Consider the following 11,606-nt stretch of genomic DNA (forward strand, 5'->3'; position numbering starts at 1 on the left):
AGAAGGCTGATGGAGTGGCTGGGATGGAGTGTGCCGGCTCAGGTGCTTGGGGCGCATTTGGTTGAACTCTCAGGCTGGCCGGCACAAGCCAGGCCCCTCAGTGGGCGCCTAAGCCGCTGGGGTCAGGAGTAGACCTGCTGACTTTGAGCGTCGGGGTGGACCCCGGGGGCAGTCACTAGCCCTGTCTGGGTTTCAATTGCCCACTCCCCTACCTGTGGAAGGGAGCGCTGCTCCCTGCCTAGCCTGACCTCTGTTGGGAGGGTCTGCGCTGAAGACAGTCTGCCACGGCGTTGAGCAGATGCCCATTACCTGAGGAGGAAGAGCTTGGCTGTGGCTGGGCTTTCTCGGTCACCCGCCTCCCACCCCTGTACTCCAGGGGACACCCACAGAGTGGGAGGCTCAGGGTTAGGCTACAGCAGGTCAAGGGCCACCTGAGTAGGGGAGGTGATAGGCAGGCAGGCAGGTGGATGGCAGGCTGTGTGCCCAGGGGCTGTGCCTGCAGGGGAGGGGTGTCCTGTGACCTCCTCTCGGGCTGCCAGCCCGTTGTTTGCTCAAGAAGCTGCTGCCTGACCCAGCTCTAGGATCTGGGTGTCTCGGCACCCAGCCAGCTCGGGGTGACGGTAGGGGCCCCAAGTGGCACCTTTTTGCCGGGCCTTCTCTGTCCACCCTTCTCCCACAGGAGGTCTCCTCTACCCACCCCCAGTGCCAACATGCTCTACCACTTGCAGGGGTAAGCCTCTGGCCTTCGGGGCACCTCTGGGCCCCTGCCACCTGACCTCTGAAATGGGCAGACTCCAAGAGCCGGCCTCTCGCTGCTTGTTGTTGTAGGACTAAGTGATGTCACAGCGCTTGGCCCACAGCCCGCGGTGCCCGCCTCCACACCCTCCCCCTCCAGCCCCAGCAGAGGTCACAGGTAGCTGGGAAGGACATTGGGCTGAGCCTGTGGCTGGCCACTTGGGTCCCTGGTGAGACCAGGGAAGAGGCATCTCCTGAAACCCGCTCACCCTGTCCTGGCACATTGGCAGGGGCAGTTCCGGGGTGGCCACTTGGCTCTGGTTTCAGGGATTAGTGTTCCCTTAAACCTGAAACCCATGGCTGGGAGATGTGGGCAACGGGCAGCCCAGCCCCTCTCTTGGGTGGGTGGGTGGGTGGGGGAAGGGTCTCTGGGAGCACCTCTCTGCTGCGCTCTCCTTGCTTTGAGGTCTGCACCCTCCCCCACTGCTCCATGGGAATCACCAGTTGGCTCAGGAAGGCTTGGTGTCTCCAGGGACCCAGACGGTGGGTGACCGGTGCTGGGCTGGCCTGACCCCCCTCAGCTACTTGTTCTGCACTGTGCTTCTGTGCCGTCCAGTCAATTTACACTCCTAGTGTCCCCAGGGGGGGGGGGGCGGGGCAGAGCTGCCCCACAGGGTTTGCAAGGCTGTAGCGATCACAGAAGCAGACTGCCTCATCATTCTCCCTAGGAGCAGGCTGGTGGCTTTGAACCCTTGCCCTTTTTGTTAGCAACACGCTGCTTAACCACTGTGCCACCAGGGCTCCCTTGTCATGTGATCAAATTAAACCAAACTCACTGCCATTGAGTTGATTCTGACTCATAGCAAGCCCATGGGCCCCTGTGGGTTTTTCCTGAGAAGGTAACTCTTTATAGCAGCAGGAAGTTTTGTCTTTCAGGAGAAAGACAGCAGAGTACCTGGTGGTTTTGAACTGCCGGCCTGATGGTTAGCCGCCATGGCGTAACCAGCATGCCAACGGCTCCTTGTCCAGTGATAGCCCTCCACCAAACTTTCCCAGCTCTAGCCGAGTCCCTCCTCCATCCTCTTGACCAACCTCATTTGGTTTTTCAGCCATGCGTGTCGGGCAACTGGTCCTCGTGGAGGTTCCTTTTCTCTAGGTTCTGTCACCTGCTTAGCACCCCTGCTCTCTCTCACAGTCCTCCTGGCTTGGTGGTCACATGTCACCTGCCCTGGCCACCACCAGGGCTGCCCCTGTGTAAGCTGTCTTTCACTGAAGGAGAGCAGGAAGGAAAAGGGACCCTGCCCACCCCCTGGCAGCCCAGCGGGGCCTGGACAAGTGGGCTGAAGTGGGACGGAAAGTGGGGGGGAGTGTGGAGACGGGGCTGAGCAGCCAACAGGGGCCAGCCCTGTCTGGAGACCTCAATCTAACAGGTCTTTCTGAATGGTCCGAGTGCCAAGCACACGCTTCCTTGTATAGGAGCCTGCGGTGCACGGCGAGCCTCTGACCTGGCATGTTGTCTCTCACCTGCAGATGAGAGCACAGCTAACAGGTGTGCAGCCCCCCAAGAAGCCTCTGAGTACCATCCCCTGTGCCCCACACCATGCCTGCAATTTGTAGAATGTGGTGCCCCTGGGATGCCCCCTGCCCCTTGTGGCATCTGGAGCCCTGGTCTGGGGGAGGGCCCAGTTTCTAGCCTCTGAGCTACTCCCCCACCCCCACAGAGCCTCAGTTTGCCCTTTTGGGAATTGGGTATCCTAGCGACTTCTTGATGATCCCCGTTCCAGTTCCTTTGCGAGTCCCAGGAGGGAGCAGATAAAGAGGGCTTTTGAAGAGTACAAAGAGCTTCCCTCACGACTGTGCGATGATTATTGTTAGCGCAGTGCGGAGATAAGGGCGGGGAGGAGGCACAGTGGCAGTTGCCAAGAAACCTGGGAGCTGTCAGCAGCGCTTCCGGCTGGCCCAGCCCACTCAGCCCCAGGAGCTGGGCCACAGGGCTCTCCCCCACACCCTGCCTCACCCTTTCCCCGGGGAGACGGGGAGGGGCCCGGGGCCAGCTGGCGAATGGCCACACACAGCAAAGGGCTGAAGGTGACCCTGGAATGTGCCAGGTTGTCTCTGGCTTCCCGTGTAACCTTGGGCAAGTTACCTCTCTGGCTGCCACCTTTACCTGTTGAGGAGGCGGTGACTGGGCATCTAGACTGGTCAAGGCAGGATTGGACCTGGAGGGAGGAAAGATCCTTGGAGGTGGCTATGGGAGCCCTGGGCTATGGTGGGGAGGGGGCCAGCCGACAGGGCTGAGGGCCAGGGCTGGGACAGCAGTGATGCCTGGCTCGGATCAGACCTTGTTGCTGCCCTCCTCTCGGGTTGACCTGGGGCGTGCCCCGCAACCTCTGGGTACCCCTGATTTCTCACTTGGAAACAGGTTGATAGTAGTGAAACCTCACAGAACGGCCGGGGGCTGGAGTGACCAGTGAGGGGGACACTGTACAAAGCTGTGCAGACTTGACTATGGCCATGGAAGTGGCGAGGGAAGAAGGAGCTCTCTCCACATCCCAGCATGCTCCCTGCTGCTCCATGCAGAGAATGCAAGCACTGTTAGCTGAGCCAAGCCAGGGAGTTAGGGTCTCCAAGATGGGGGAGGGCATGTGGGCGCCAGCCGGAGGCCAGGAGGACATGGGGGGTGGGAGGGACAGAAAAGTTGGGCAAAGAGAAGGAAACTGATCTCAGTTGGGGGAGGTGGCAGAGGCCAGAGGCAGAAGGGGGGAGGAGAGGAGGGTACGAGGGGCGGGGAATGAGATGCTGGGGGACAAGGAGGTGGGGAGGGTGGAGGGGAGGTAAGACACTGAGGTCATCCATTTCTTCTTCGAAGTATTGGTTGAGCAACTCTCCAGCGCAGACCGTGCTGACTCACAGCAGCGCAATGGCAACCACGAGTCACGAATTCAACGCAGAGATGCGTTCAGCCTTAAGGGCACGGCGTCTAAAGCCAGATGGTCGGGGGTTCAAATCCTGAGACTCAGACTTACTGGCAGTGCCATACTTCACCTCACTGTGTCTTAGCCCACTCCTCTGAAAGGTGGGGGCTCAGTGACAATACAAGCAGAGTCGCTTGAGCAGCAGCAGCGCCTGTGCCCAGGAAGCCCCCTACCAACCCCCTCCCCGCCGTGCTGACTGCTGCTGCCCTGTGACTAGTATGATGGCCTACCGGCAAGACAGAGCTTAAAACGGACCTACTGGGTCTAACCCACAGGGTGGACCACACGTGGTGTGAAGTGAAGATGGTGGGATTTGGAGTTGAAAAATCTGGGTTCGGACATCTTCTCTGCCTCACTACACAACCTTGAGCAAGCTGCCGCTCCTTCCTGAGCTGAGTTTCCTCACCTGTAAGCTGGGTGCCTTCCTGGTGAGGAGCTGTAAGGAAGAACTGAGGGGAAGCCGTGGCTCTGGTACACCCTGCTAGCCGGCAGGGCTGAGGTTGGATGAGGCAGGCCATTCTGGAGCCAATGGCTTCGGACTCCCTGCCCCTGAGGGAACCCTGGTAGTTCAGTGGTTCAAGCGCTCGACTGCTAGCCACAGGTTGGCATTTGAACCTGTCTGCCCCCAGAAACCCTCACAAACGGGACCAACAGAGAGCATCCTGGTCACTGGAGAAAAGGTGGAAGTTGTCAAGGAGTTCATCTTGCTCAGATCCACAGGCACTGTTCTGGGAAACTGTCATCAGGAGACCAAATGAGGCATGGCACTGGGTAAATCCGCCACACAGACCTCTTTAAAGTGTTGAAAAGCAAGGAGGTTACTTTGAAGACGAAAGTGGACCTGACCCAAGCCATGCGATCTTCGATGGCCTCATGTGCATGTGCACGTTGGACATTGAATAATATTGTTGAATAATACTCATTGAATAATGATTCAATGCACCTGAATGATGATGTTGATGAAGAATCTGCAAGGTGCCGTGGACTGCCGGAAGAATCAGCAGACCTGTCTCGGAGGAAGTACAACCAGAAGGCTCCTTAGCAGCAAGCCTAGTGAGACTTGGTCACGCATACTTAGGACATGTCAGGAGAGACCAGTCCCTGGAAAGTAAGGGCATGTCACGTTTGGGAAAGTAGAGGGCAACGAAAAAGAGGAAGACCCTCAAGGAGATGGACTGCTACCGCGGCTGCACAAGCAGCTCAAGCACAGCAATCGTGAGGCCAGTGTGTGCCCAGGCAGTGCTGGGTTCCACTGCACACAGGGTCGCCCTGAGTCAGAGCTGACTGACAGCACTTATCAGCGACGGCAGGGACAGCTAGCTCTAGGGGAGGGCTGTGTGGCAATCTGCTTCCATAATGATTTACAGCCTCGGTAAACAAGCGGCCATCTAGCTCAGAAGCAACCAAGCCCACATGGAAGAAGCACACCAACTTGTGTGATCACAAGGTGTCGATAGGATCAGGTATCAGGCATCAAAGAACAAAAAATCATATCATTGGGAATGAAGGGGAATGTGGAGTGGGGACTCAAAGCCCATCTGTAGGCCCCTGGACATCCCCTTACAGAAGGGTCACGGGGAGGAGACAAGCCAGTCAGGGTGCAGTGTAGCAATGATGAAACATACAACTTTCCTCTAGTTCTTAAATGTTTCCTCCCACACCCCCTCTATCATGATCCCAATCCTACCTTACAAATCCAGCTAGACCAGAGGATGTACACTGGTACAGACAGGAACCAGAAGCACAGGGAATCCAGGACAGATAAACCCCTCAGGACCAATAATGAGAGTAGCGATACCAGGAGGGTAAGGGGAAGGTGGGGGAGAAAGGGAGAACCGATCATAAGGATTTACCTATAGCCCCCTCCCTGGGGGATGGATAACAGAAAAGCGGGTGAAGGGAGACATCAGAGTGTAAGACATGAAAAAAAATAAAATAAATTATCAAGGGTTTGTGAGGGAGGGAGGGCAGGAGAGGGTGGGGGAAAATTTGCTGATACCGAGGGCTCAAGTGGAAAGCAAATGTTTTGAGAATGATGATGATGGCAACAAATATACAAATGTGCTTGACACTGGTTCAAACCCGCCAGCCGCTCAACAGGAGCACGGTGAGGCTGTCGTGCTTCGGTGGAGCTGTGTGGTCTCAGAAACCCTGAAGAGTAGCTCTGCTTATGCATAGGGCTGTTATGAGTCGGAATCACTATTTGGCCCTTGTCTTGCTCACAAATCCTCAACGACTCCTTACTGCCAATCACCCCGAGATGGGGAGGCCGGGGTGGACCATGAATGAGTGAAGAGTCAGGTGTTCATTGAGGGAACCCTGAATCGTTGCCAGACTGTGACGCGGTTTGTAGGAAACGAGGCTGGGAAGGGCTGTGCCACGACTCAAAGGCATGCTGTTGTGGAGCGTCTGGGAATGCCTGCCATGCGCTGATCTCACCACCAGCTACCACTGCCCAGGACAGACTGTTCCCGAGTGTAAGGTGCTCCTGCCCCTGGAAGACAGAAGCACCCATGCTACAGCAGGGCTGTGGGTGGGCACCCCTGGACCGTGTCTCCTGCTGGCATGGCCAGGAGGGGCTCAGAGTTTCCTCACCGTCTCCTCCCGAGGCCAGGTTCCGACCTTGGGGTGTGGCAGCCCCAGCCCTGCCTGACTCAAGCCTGCCGTGGGCCTCTGAAGATCATCTGGAAGCCCTGAATGATTCACCCCTGTGAGACCAGCCTCTTTCCATGGGCCTGGCAGGGGTGCAACCCCATCAGGGTACAGCCACGTCAGGCTGGCCCTAGGCAGTGATGGCAGCAGGGCCTGCTGGTCCTGGCTCTCAGAAGCCGCTGAGCATTTCCTTTCCCTGGTCCAGGTGACTTCCTGGGCGGTGGGGCTGGCCACGCCCTCACCAGCCCCCTTTCCTCAGGGGTGAGGGTGTGGGCTTGAGCACACAGGTCCTGCTCCCCAAAGCTGGCTCAGCCTCGAAGCTGCTGTGTGACCTCTGTGTGCAGGCCTGGTGCACAGTAGGGCCAGTGAGCATCAGCCTTGTAGCTCCAATGTTGGCCTCCCCCTTAAGGTTCAGGAAGGGGATTATAGGGAGCTTGTGGACCACCCTCCACAGCCACCCTTACTGTCTCCATCCTCAGTCTACCCCTCCCTGGAACGGACTGGAGTATGCTTTTATTGTTAGCTGCTGACTCGTGGACCCAGGCCCAAGGGGTCCTGTCCAGCTCGGCACTTGCCCTCTGATTGATTGTGGATTGGACCATTGTAATCCATAGGGCTTTCATTGGCTAATTATCCGAAGAGGATCACCAGCCCTTTCTTCCTAGTGTGTCTAGAAGCTCTGCTAGAACCTGTTCAGTTTTATAGCAACCAATATGCAAGTCGCCACTGATGGACAGAGGGCAGCTGCACACGAGATGCCCTGGCTGAGGCTGCCGCTTGGAAGACGAGAATTCTACCCCTGAACCACTGCTGCTGTTAAACTAACCTGCACTTTAGGGCGGCCTACCGGGCCCACAGTTAACACTCATGGAAGCAGCAGTCAAGAGATCAAATGACACAGCGCACTGGGTAAATCTGCTGCATAAAGACCTCTTTAAAATGTTGACAAGCAAGGATGCCATTTTGAGGACTGATTTGTGCCTGCCCCGAGCCGGGGTCTTGTCCATCATCTCGTCTGCAGGTCTAAGTTGGGCACCGAGGAAGGAAGACGGAAGAGGAACCGATGCATTAGAATTACGGTGCTGGTGACGAATATTGGAAGTGCTATCAAAAGGACGAACAAATGTCTTGGGAGAAGTACAGCCAGAATGCTCCTTAGGAGCAAGGATGGTGAGGCTTTGTCTCCTGTACTTTGGACATGTCGGGAGAGACCAGTCCCTGGAGGACATCATGCTTGGTATCATCGGCCCTCAGTGAGATGGACTGGCACGGTGGCTGTGACTATGGGCCCCAAGCGATGAACAGGTGTGAGGATGGCACAGGCCTGGGCAGTGTTTTGCTTTCTTGTGCAGGGGGTGGCTGTGAGTCAGAGCCGACTCGGTGGCACCCAACAACCACAACAGCTATGGACCGAGGGCTTGGGAAGAGACCCATCCGTGTCTCTGGTTCCTGGGGTCTGAGAGCCTGTTGGGCAGCCCTGCCAAAGAGACCCGTTTTCCCTCTACCCCCAGGGCACCCAGAAGTCCTTCCTCCCTCCCCTCAGCTCTGAAAGGGATTCTTCTTTCCAGAGTTCCTGAGTCTGCTGACTTGGGGCCCTCCCTGACCTCAGACTCCTTTTCTCTTCCAGGAGGAGTGATGGGCAGAACCGGCCCTTCCCTCAGGCACTAGACCTGCCTCGCGTGGACTTGGCTCCCTCCCACAGTGCTGCACTCCACCCTAAAGTAAGTGCCCCTTCCCCACAGTCCTAGGTCTGGGGAGACCCCCACCCCACCCCACCCGACCTCCACCTTTGTGTGGGGCTGGGAGGTGTCTCTGAGTGACTACCTAGCAGAGGTGGTATGTTCAGGCAGAGGTGGCTCAAGAGTTAGCTCCCTTATTCTTCCCTGAGCCCTGGGGTGAGGGGGCGGTGGGTAGGGGTGGGGGCTGGTGTAGAGCACTGTTGGAGGGCAGTCGCAGACCTGTCGCTGCGGGCCACCAGCTCTCCCTTGTGCTCTGCAGCCTGGGTCCGTCCGGGCTCACGACTTCACAGGGCTGCCGTGGGGTTCAATGCAAGAGTGCCGACCAAGCCTCTGGCACAGGATCAGCACCCTATCAATGGGCCCATTATTGCTCTTATCAGCGGAATCAAATGTTGGCCCAGCACCTGCTTTGTGCTGAACCCGGTGCTGGGTGCCAAGGAACTAGAAACCCGCCTGACACAGAGCTTGGCCTCCTAGTCCAGTCAGGAGAGAAACACGGAGACACCCTATGCAGAGTGTTCAGCACCAGCAATGACCGCCGACACCCGTTGAGTGTGAATAGGTTCTTTCCAGTCGTTACCACGCCTCCCCCGCCCGTCCCCAGCTCGTGTGCCAGCGCTCCTAGATTAGCCCTGTTTCTGGGATGAGCACATGGAGACCCAGCGGCGAGGTTCTTTGCCCAAAGTCAGGTAGCCAGGATGTGCTGGGGCAAGCGCTGGCGCACAGGGTGTCTGTCCAGAGTGGTCTGACAGCCTCTCGATGCAGAGGGTGCAGTAAGTGGCCCCTTTTGCAGTTCGTGGGAGACAGATAGGGTTTTCTGCTCCCATCGGGAGGGACAGTCTCCGAAACTCACAGAGGCGGTTCCACTCTGTCCCCTAGGGTCACCGTGAGTCGGCGTCCACTCGAGGGCAGCGGGTTTGGGTTTGCAGTTTATGAAGCGTGTCCACAGATGTCGTGTCTCCTAGTCCTTTCAGCAGACCGGAGGCGGCAGACATCTCGTATGAGGCTCTAGATGCTCAGAGAGGTGAAGTGCTTCTCCTAAGGTGCCACAGCCAGGAAGTAGTGGAGGCAAGTTTGGCTGGGTTTCTCCTTGCCCACACTTGGGCCCAGAACAAGGGCCAAGCACCTCTCTGTGGTTGGGAGGGCCAATAGCCAAGGACGTGTGGGGAATCAGGGGGGCTCAAATGGGGGTCCTGAGGGCAGCAGCAGGGGAGTTCCTGAGACCCTCTCCTGCTCTCTGTGTCTGGGCCACGTGGATCGTGGGGCTTGGCATGAAGGGGAGAACAATGGCAGGTTCTCACTCTGCGCAGCTGGGTTCTGATGAAGCTTCCAGCCTCTCTCCCCCTAAGCATCCTGGGAGTGGGCCTGGGTTCTGGCCATGGGCTGTGTGCCCTTGGGCTGCATCTTCCCCTCCCTGGGCTCTCCGTTTTCAGGAAAATGAGGGTCAGAGCAGCCTTGCCCAGTCCTGCCTGCTCACATAATGCAGGACTGGTCTCCTGGGGGCAGCCCCAAACCGGCTCCCCTTGGGCTTTCTGGCCTCCTCCTAGTCTAGCCAGAAACCTCCATTTGTGCCAACACAGCCCAGATGGCGGCTCCAGGCAGCTCCCTCCTGACAGCCACTCCACCCCAGAATCAAGGCAGTCTGAGGCTCATCCTCCTTCCACGGGAGAGGAAATCGGCCCGGAGAGACGGACCCGTGTGGCTCCCCCACAACTAACAGTTGGGCTGGGGGAACACACACACACACTTCTAACTCACCTGGCCCACCCCCAGCCTAGCACTGTTACATCTGTAACAGACTGAGCAGTCTGAGGGGCACATGACCCAGGGCCCCCTGCCCCTGTCAGGGCCTCAGTGGCCTGCTCTGTGCAGGGGAGGATGATCACTCCTCATCTACTCTGCTCATAGATGGGTGGTGATTGGGAAAGTAGAAATTAGGAAGCTGGACTGTTATCAGTGTCATTACATTCCCAGGGCTAGATAGACACCCAGAAGGGATAGGCCCTTTCCGTTGGGAAGCCACATGGGTCCACAGACACTGAGCCATTCAGAATGCCCCCTCCTCCTTCCAAGGTTTCTCCATTCAGGGATTAGAGATTCGCTCACGTTTCGCACACAGACTACACCCCCCCCACTCCACCCCTACAGATACAGCAACTGACATAAAACACAGACTCATCTGCACATACATCAGAGATTTGCACATGTGCACATCCCTGTATATCTAGACACATAATTAAAAACACACAGGGGCACACACCCAGGCATTCTTATACACACCGAGACACAATATATTCATGCACACACATCTTCAGGCCCCAGCCACACAAACATGCCCACACCCATGCACACCCGTGTGAATGTGTATACACCCTCCCCTCCACCTTACACACAGCCATCTCCACTGAATCAAGAAGGCCTTGCCTCCCTCAGGGGCAATGTCGGAATGGATCTCTCTGGCTGCATTTCGATGGGTGCCCGGAAGCGCTCAGGCCTGGAAGTGGCTGCATAAATCAATATTTGCTGTTGTTAATTATTAAAACCAAAGCTACACCGTGTCTGGAACACACGTCTCCGAGGTTCCCGCTGGCTCCCGGAGCCCAGCCTGACTCAGGGCCAGGTCTGGGGAGGAAGGGAAGGAGGGAGGCACAGTGGCCCTGGGGAAGGAGGGTGGTGGGCAGCTGTTGATGCTCCATCTGGAAGCTTCAGAGGGTGGGCACTCAGTTGGGGGGGTGACCCTGCCTTGCAGCATTCAAAGCAGCTGGTGTCAACTTGACCACAGCTCAGGCTGCACTTGCCCAGTTCCCACGGTCTCTCTGGGATGGCTAGGCCACCCCCGGCCCGTGCTGTGCACTGGAGTTTCCAGGCCACGGACACACTTCCGGGTCAGTTGGAAGGGTCTACAGATAGGGAAACTGAGAGCCAGCGAGGGGTAGGGACCACTTGAGGCCACTCAGAGAGCTGTAGCAAGGCCAGCCCTGTCCCCATGTCTCAGGAAGCCTTTCCTCCATATCCTGGGAGCCAAGAGCAGGGGCAGGGGCAGGAAGGACAGCCAGCCTCCGTCAGCTCCAGCCCTTTCCCTGGGTTCCCCGTTCTGCCTCTTCCTAGCTTTGAATGCAAACGATTTCGCCTCTTGGGATCCGTTTTCCATTGTGCTGGCACCTCCTGGGTTGTGGAGAGAGGTTTACCGGTGATGAGACTTGCGAGGGGGCCCAGCAGTAAGTAGCTGCTCAGAAAAAGCCCTGTTTTGTCAACAAACTCGTTCCTTTTCCAGACCCACTTCATGCCGGTCCAGCGAACCCTCCCTTGAGGCCCTGAGGGGGGAGCATAGAGTTCCAGAGAACGGACAAGCCAGGGGTCAGCGGGGCGCGCTGGGCAGAGCCATAGGGCCCCAAAGGTGTCCCAGGCTTTGAAAACATCCAGCACCCCAGGCAGGAGAGCGCAAGCGCAGTGTCCAGGGGGCGCGGGCCGGCCTGACCGAGGGGCGGGGCCTCGGTGTCCCCGC

General features: G+C 57.5%; 1 protein-coding gene across 7 annotated transcripts in view; it reads left to right on the forward strand.

The window, feature by feature from the left end:
- LOC101648359 (RAP1 GTPase activating protein) overlaps positions 1-11,606 on the forward strand; it is a 50,229-nt gene that overhangs the window by 15,381 nt on the left and 23,242 nt on the right. For 6 of the 7 annotated variants that reach the window (XR_006680895.1, XR_006680894.1, XR_006680896.1 and 3 more), the window contains exon 2: positions 7,990-8,083. The gene's annotated coding sequence lies outside the window, so the exon portion shown is untranslated. Of the gene's footprint in view, positions 1-7,989; positions 8,084-9,063; positions 9,170-11,606 lie in introns of those variants that run through there. The other variant, XR_006680898.1, reaches the window with a different exon arrangement.

Source organism: Echinops telfairi, unplaced genomic scaffold (genome assembly GCF_000313985.2).
Source record: "Echinops telfairi isolate 266 unplaced genomic scaffold, ASM31398v2 ScPeMD7_7457;HRSCAF=8495, whole genome shotgun sequence".
NCBI lineage: Eukaryota > Metazoa > Chordata > Mammalia > Afrosoricida > Tenrecidae > Echinops > Echinops telfairi.